At 31.3% G+C, this 8,324-nt stretch overlaps 1 pseudogene; it reads right to left on the reverse strand.

Moving 5' to 3' along the window:
- Positions 1 to 2,421: 2,421 nt before the first annotated feature.
- On the reverse strand, positions 2,422 to 3,154 carry LOC147387640 (glutaredoxin-C9 pseudogene; annotated as a pseudogene).
- Positions 3,155 to 8,324: the final 5,170 nt, after the last annotated feature.

The following is an 8,324-nucleotide window of genomic DNA, read 5'->3' on the forward strand; positions in this document are numbered from 1 at the left end:
CAACACACTAATTACGTAATTAAAATACAATAAACAATTATATGGAGTGTGAACTTGAAGATCAACAACATTTTGCTACACATATATTAAAAGTCTAACTATGAAAAATAATAATACTTAATTAACATGAAAATAATAATATTTTTTTATATAGATAAGTTGGACTTGAACGCAAGACCTTAAAGTTGATTTTTAATGTGTCAAACCAACTTACTATGTAAAATATTGAAACAAGGTTGATTGTGTGCGTGCCTATATAAACATATTAATATATGTTTAGAATACAATAAAATAAGATAAATAGATAACTAACTAATCATAATTCATTCATATTAACGAATAAATGTTATATGCAACTTTTTATTAGTAAATATTATGTTTGATATACAAGTTTTTTCATAAAGCAATTATAAGTTTGTTTTTCAAAAAAGAATATTTTGATAGAATTTTACCATTCATCGAAATATTTTATTTTTATACATAAATTTGATTATTTCGGTCGAAATATTTTGCGAAATGAATAATAATTTTCCATCGAAATATATACAAAAAGAAAATGTCGATTAAATTTCGTGTCAGAACTAATGAAAATGAAAATATTTTAATATATTTCATGGAAATATGTCGAAATTTAATACTATGCTCTAGACAAAATGATATGAAGGGACAAGAATCATTTAATCAACCAGATTCTTTGAGATGAGGTTTTACTGATGTTGTTGTTTGTAATTTTTCATTCGCACATTACGGACTTGATCAACATGGTCCATGAATGTAATATTTAGTACTAAAGCACATAAATCTACATACATTGCTTGAATACAATTATTTGTTTCTTCGTTTTCGTTTTCGTCTTCATTTTTATTTTTGTTTGTATTTTTATTGGTTGATCATCAATTTCCATGTTAAGGGTATTCTAATAAGAAACTATAGCTTTGAAAATCTCGTCGAATGGATGGTCGAAAAAAAGTCAAGGTCAACTCCATTCCAGCTAGTTGATGGTCAAGTGCATCACCAAGTATAGAAACAGATTTTTATACATTTAGTGGTGGATTAGTCCCTCTCGTCTTTTTCCCTAATTTCAACTGTTTTTTTCTTTGATGATGTTTGTTTAGGTTAGGTAGGGAAGCGCGTTCCAGTACGTACGAAGTATTATTCTTGTCCAACTAGAGAAAGACTTTTTATTTTTAATTTGTTTTATTTACCTTAATTCCTTTTTGAAAATTTAGTTAGCTGTCATTTTCTCTCTTTTTTCCTCTTATGGGTATTTGTGTAGTGAGCTTGTTGGGTGATAAAAACATTTTCTTAAGAAATCATTTGTTAGGAAAATTAATTCGGCAAATGATTTTTAGATATAGTGAAAAAAAATTTATTTGTTTGCATTTCTTCTTTTTTGGCTTGAGTAAGTAGAGTATGTATGATTGCATATGGAAATGAATTAAAAATGATTTTCCACAAAAAATATGATTTTAAGAAATGTGATTATCCATTTTTCTTGGAATTTAATTTCTCCCCCAAAAGTGATTTTTCACTTTAGGAGAGAAAATGTTTTTCCATCCCACTCCAGGGAAAATAATTTTCCCCACCTCTTAATGTTATTCTATCATGATTACCCCCACACCCTAAATTAAAATCAACACTCTTTTTTGTTTTTTTCCTTACGTGCAGTCAAATCACTATATGAAAATTGGAAAATTCGACAAAAAAAATTTGATGGGCCAAGGCCCACGAATTTTAAAAACTAAATTTTGATGATCTAGGATAGGTGAAATTTTTTATGTTCTTAGATTTGATGGTTTAGAGTTATCGAATTTCTCTCATCCTTCATTAATTTGACAGTTTTGATCCGTTGAAGAAAAAAATTGACAATGAAAAATTCGACCCCTTGGTCCATCAAATTTGGCATTTTTTCACATTGTGAATAGTAGAATTTATATTCTTTAAGGAATTCATACTCCCTTCTAGTAATAGAGACCCTTCGAAAAAATAGAAAAGAGCCATGATAATATGACGCCCCCTCTGACACATGTTCCCCTACACCCTCATCACAGAACTGTAGATAATTTGCCTCGAGATACACAAGAAAAAGATTTATGATATGCATATCCCAAGGCAAAGACCTGTGCTTCTGGTTTGGGGGCACGTTGTCGGAGGGAAGCGTCATAATCATTACACAAAAGAAAGTAAGAGAAAAAGGGGGGCCGGGGGGAGTAATCAAATTAAGAAGTTATTTAACTTTTTCTTGAAATTGTCTAAATTCAATAATTGATTTAATCATTCTCTCTAAAGCAATAATGGAAGTGCAAGGAGATTTCTCAAGCATTTTCCAAGTGTTTCCCCCAAATGGATTAAATCCTTCAAGAAACAAATTTATTAGAAAGACTAACTCTATTGGATATTATGCCTCAAAATCTAGCAATGTAAGTCATAAAATTTATGTCAATTACAAAGTATTTAAAAATAGAAAATAAAACCCATTGATCTACACAAAAGATCAACAACCAAAAAAAAAAATTCTACAAAGCCTCAAGCCAGTTGTTCTACTTAAATAACCTTAACTAGTGGTCTAATTAAGATGAAATCTAGATTATTCAAAAAAGGATTTTGCATTCTTTTCCATAAAACATCTCAAAAAAGAAAGAAACAAGCCAAGAAGAAAAATAACTAGACTCAAAGCCACAAAGCCCCAGCTTGTTTCAATATAGGTATTAGTTCCCCTGAAATATGAGCAGCCATAAGCCTATCCAAGCCTCCAAACAACTTCCCTCCTATAAACACCGACGGAAATTGTAGTCTACCATCCTTCCCACCACCACCAATCGTCGCCAATTCATTTATCACACCAATCTCATCTTCTTCATCCATATCATAAACCGTCGGATTCACCCCAAGTGCTTGAAGCAACATTTTCATAGCATGGCACATACAACACCCACGTCTTCCGAGCAATATTGCCGCATTCTCCGACACCATATCTGTAACATTTTTTACAACTCGTTCCCTGGAAGCATCGTCGACAACCACCGATGGTGGCTGAGAAATTGAGCTTTGGGAAGAAACTGGTGGCCAGACTCTAATATAAGGGAGAGATTGTTGCATGTTGTATATGGTAATTAAGTTGCCCCTTGAATGAGGGCAAGAAGTGGTGATGATTTTATAAGAGTGGTGGGATCGACTTTGGGGGAAGACTAGTCTCACGTCAACGCATTCATACAAGGCTTATTTACTGTTGATGACATGGTATGGTATCATATTGTCCATGTGGGCCCTCTTATTCCCTCGAAATAATTTGAAGTTAGTTCATTTATTTTGGTGAAATCTTTGGCCGGACATTATTACTTCTTTATTGTGTCAGACACTCGTGATAGTGCCACATGGAAGCCGACCATTAATGTTGGGGTGTTACGTGGAAAATTAGTAAGATTGGTGATTATTAGTCTGGAATTTGATAATTCTTCATGGGTAGGGCTCAAGAGTCACTGAAAGATAGTTAAAATATTTTGTCTTATATGGAATAAAAGTTTTGAAATGAGCTGATTTTTTGTGAGGATGATCTATAAATTGTATAGATCATCCTCACAAAAAATCAGCTCATTTTGAAACTTCTAATCCTATAAAAAGTGATTACAAACTATCAGTAAAAATTGACGGTTCACGATTCTTCATTTTATAAATTAGGATTAGAACTTTCAAAACAGACTGATTTTTTGCGAGTATGATCTCCTCACCATACAGATCATCTTCACAAAAAAATCAGGTTATTCCAAAAAATTTAGCCCATATAGATCAAATACTTTGTTTATAATTTTATCTATCAAACCCAACAAAAGCCTTGTGATGAAGTCAATATCCTTCAAAAAATGAAGTCAGTAAACAGTCGGAATTTTGATTTCTGAAAATATTTTTGAAATACATTTATTATTTTTATCTTCCAATATAATATTAAAAAAAAAAAAAACATGATTGATGTTATGGTGATTGAAATATATCTATTGAATTTGGTGCTTAGATGATTAGGACCGTGTATTTCTTCAAAGTCAATTTTCTCGAGTAATTGAAATATAATCATATATATGGGTAACGTTCGGTTGCCAAAATCCTAGTCAAAGTGTTTTGTTCTATATGGGCTAAAAATTTCATAGTGGGTTGATTTTTGAAGAGGGTGATCTCCTCACCATAAAGATCATCATCACAAAAATCAGCTCATTCCGAAACTTCTAACCCATATAAGACATAGAGATCATCCTCACAAAAAATCAACTCATTCTGAAACTTCTAACCCATCTAAGACTAAAAAAATTCATTGGCTGACAAACCTAACCCTATATATATAAGATCAAGATCAAGAGCCAACATGTTTTGTCCTATATGAGTTAGAAATTTCAAAATAGATTGATTTTTTGCTAGGATGATTTCTATGGTAAAGTGATCATCCTCACCAAAAATTAACATTTTCTAAAATTTCTAATTTTAGTTTACAAGTTGAAGAATAATGGATCATCCATTTTTTTGTAAATCACTTTTAATGGGATTGGAAATTTCACAATAGATTGATTTTTAATGAAAATCAGCTCATTTCGAAACTTCTAACCAATATAAGACAAAATACATTGGTCAGATAATTAGCATACGATCCTGATTATATACTACCTATTCTTACTTTCTATTTATTTTTATTTTTTTTGTAAGATCAATATATTACTTTTGAAAGTAAGTAGGATCTAGAAAGATATTGTGTCAGAGGATTGGACCATAAAATGAATTCTTCATAACTTGTAGACTATCCTCCAAAAATTCAATCTATCATAATATTCATAACTTCACAAAAAGTTGTGCTTAATTTAAAAAGTTTATGTAATATTCATTTTAAACATAATATCAAGTTAAATGTTTTCATGCAACTAATAACATTAAGATAATTATTTTTTTAAGAGTCGTGATGAATGCACACGATCTTGGTATGTGGCTGATATGACAAAGGCACAGAATCATAGATCGTTTTCATTGGGATACACAAGAAAAAAAGTGTGATTCTGTGTCCTTGCCTCGTACCAAGACCACGTGCATCCATCGTTATTTTTTTTTTTTTAATGATCCCCTTGACGAGAATGAGCCAATGTTTAGTTGTATTATCTTAAAATGTCAAATGTCAATCTATGATGGATCAATAGCTATAAATAATCACCTTAATTGAAATTAAGATCAGTGATCCAAATTATTGGATTTTTTAAAATGAATTTTCGTTAGGAGAGTCAATTGTGTGTCCACATTCCAGCGGTGGGAAAGGATTCATTGAAAAAATTTAGATTAATAAATAAATAAGAATAAGACTTTAGATTTTATAATTAAAGACGTTCAAACGTCAAACGTGCGTAAGTGAAGGTGAAAAGAAAAGCACGGGAAGCTACGCTGCCCGAGTCTAACACGGTCCCCTCTTTCTCCTCTCCCTTTCAAATAGTCAAATACACGACTTGTCTCCAGTCCCCATACGATGACATTAGCCGACATAGTATTTCTAGAATATAATATTAATGGATATGCAATTAGAACTAATCTATATGTTTTAATTGGGTTATGAACATAAGTAGAACTAATATTGGGTTATGGATATAAGTATTTTGCATTGGGAAGTGCTTATGCAAAATATTGTAGAAGTGTTAGTTATGCGGATTATCTTGCTTCCTCCCAAGACTCTATGGATTGTTCTGAAATAGATAGTGGAGTTCTCCCTTGTAACCTCGGTTCTATCATTGATAAGGATCGTAGGGGTTTTCCTTTCTTAAGGCTGTAGCTGGTCTGGGTCTGCCTTAACCCTGTTGACCTTTCAAAAAAAAAAAAAAAGTGTTTTGATCATGTTTCTCGTTTTTGTGAGAAGTTGGAAAAGCGATCAGGGACTCAGAAAAAATAAGATTTCAACTTTCTAAGATGCAACGAGGAAAATCAAAAATGGTCAAAACGTATGTTTCTTTTATCTCATGAAATTTTAATTATAGTAATTCTACATGTATAGGGTAGGAGTCGGATTGAATCAGGAAGTCTGAGTAGAATTGCTTCCAGTACAGTCCAACCCATGGTACCTCAAACGTTAGGTAGCATTGCATAGTCGTGTTTAGCTAAGTATTTATTCTTTCATAGTCTTGGAAGAGTTGGGCAAGGCAGATTTCATAGACGAATTCTCCTCCTTTTCTAATTGAATTTGAGAAAGTATCCCGAAAATCTACGAGTGATTAACACAATTCTTTTCTAAATGGATAATTTCCAATTTTTTAAATACTTTCTGATAACTAACCCTACGATATGAGAAAGGATCTAACCCCAAACCCCCCTAAGTAAAGAAATAGATGACATGACTAAATGAGTAGTTAAGGAAACATTATAACCTATAAATATAAGGGAATGCCATGAAGGAAAGGATTTTGGCAAGAAAAAGTCATTCTCTAACCTCTATTCTCTGCAACTTGCCTAAATTCTATCCTAACTTGAATATCAAATAGTGTTAAACATGTATTACATTGACGTCCCAGCTCGACATAGGAGAAGAATGACTCATCATTAAAATTACATTATGAATTATTTGTGGTAAGCTCGAATTTTACTCTCACAATATATATACCTCATAAAATTTTAATCGTACCTTTATTTTTATTTTTTTTATGGGGAAATTGAACTTAAACTCACAACCTCAAAGTTGTTGTAGTGGGTTTTGAACAGAGAATAAAGAAATTACACCTATTGAATTTACCAACTAAGATTGTACCTTCACTACATCTTCATATCATTATGCATACAAAAGTATTTTGATAGAAATCAACAGTTGGAAGTTATATTTACTAAATAATTATCCCAACTTTTGCCATTGCACAACAGTTCTCCAATATGATTACCAAATGATTTACCTAAACACACTTAGCATTTTTTAGTCAAAGAAGCCGACGACAATTCCAAACAAGGTTTTGATTTTCTCTATAAACTCAATTCTTTCCTCAGTTAGATACTATATGAATATTATTTTTTAAAATAAAAATATTTACTAAATTAATTGACTTCAAAATTACCAAAATGCTATCTTACATCTATCCCAGGCTAATATACATACATTTTTTATTAGAATCAGGATCCAGAACGATATCTACGTGGGACATTTTGGTAGGAATATAAAACATATCAGACTCCTAACCAAGCCGTTTCCTACAAAGCATGTAGTCCATTGTATTTAATCTCCAATCAAAATGTGTCATGTAGACACCATACGTTGCTATAAGAACGGGACACTACTCTGGATCCTCAAGTCTTTTAATTAAGACCTTACAACTTAACAAAACAACACACCCTTAAAATATTTAGGGTTTTCTAAACAAAGAGATATAGTAACCTATCATTCTCCCACTTTATCCCATTTAAGATTTTCAAAAGTCTAACCCTTCCTCCACCATTCTCTTTTTCTCTTTAAGTCTCGTCCCTTTCGTATTAAATCCCAGAGCTTTGTCTCCTTTCTCCCACTTTGAATCCATTAAACTCATTCAACCCTTTTTTTTTTTTTTTTTTTTTGTAAACTACACTTTGACCCCTTGTAATTTGGCATAATTCCATTTTGACCTTTTAATGTTTTGATAATTACACTTACCTCTCTCATAATTATCTAAGGGGTTCACTTACCCCTTTCTGTGGAATTGCCGTCAGCTTAACAGTTAAATTCTTTTTATAAAAATCATTTTACCTTTTATTAAATGTTATTTATTTTATAAACAAAAAATATGCCTGTGAAAAAAATGAGTTTAATGAATGCCTATGTGGGGGCATTTTAATTATTGTTTTTATAAATAAAAAAAAAATCTAATAAAAAATAACATAAAATAAGAGGGTAAAGTAGTAAAAAAAACATCTAAATTTTAACCAGTCAGTGAAATGGGAGGTCAGTGCAATTATCAAAATGTTATGTGGTCAAAATGGAATTATGCCAAATTATAAGGGGTCAAATTGTTATTTACCCTTCTTTTTTCTCTCTTTATTTTTGTTTTTTTCATATTAAATCTCTGTTCCCCATCCTTTCTTCCACTTTGAATCCATTATACTCATTCAACTCTATCATTTCTCATCATGTGCAACTCATTATTGTAATTTTGACGAATCGTAATTAACCCATGATGTTGGATCAACAACAAACTAAAAACCCATAAAATTCATCAAAGTTTCTAATGTTATGTTATATTTGATTCTCCCTTCTAATTTTTCTTTTACTGGCGTACATTTTACAAATAAAGGAAAAAGAAACTGATATATTGTTACAAAATCTTGAGGTTGTGGATTCAAGTCCAAATTATTTT

The sequence above is a fragment of the Akebia trifoliata genome, chromosome 13 (genome assembly GCF_017979445.1).
Source record: "Akebia trifoliata isolate Shusen 1 chromosome 13, ASM1797944v1, whole genome shotgun sequence".
NCBI lineage: Eukaryota > Viridiplantae > Streptophyta > Magnoliopsida > Ranunculales > Lardizabalaceae > Akebia > Akebia trifoliata.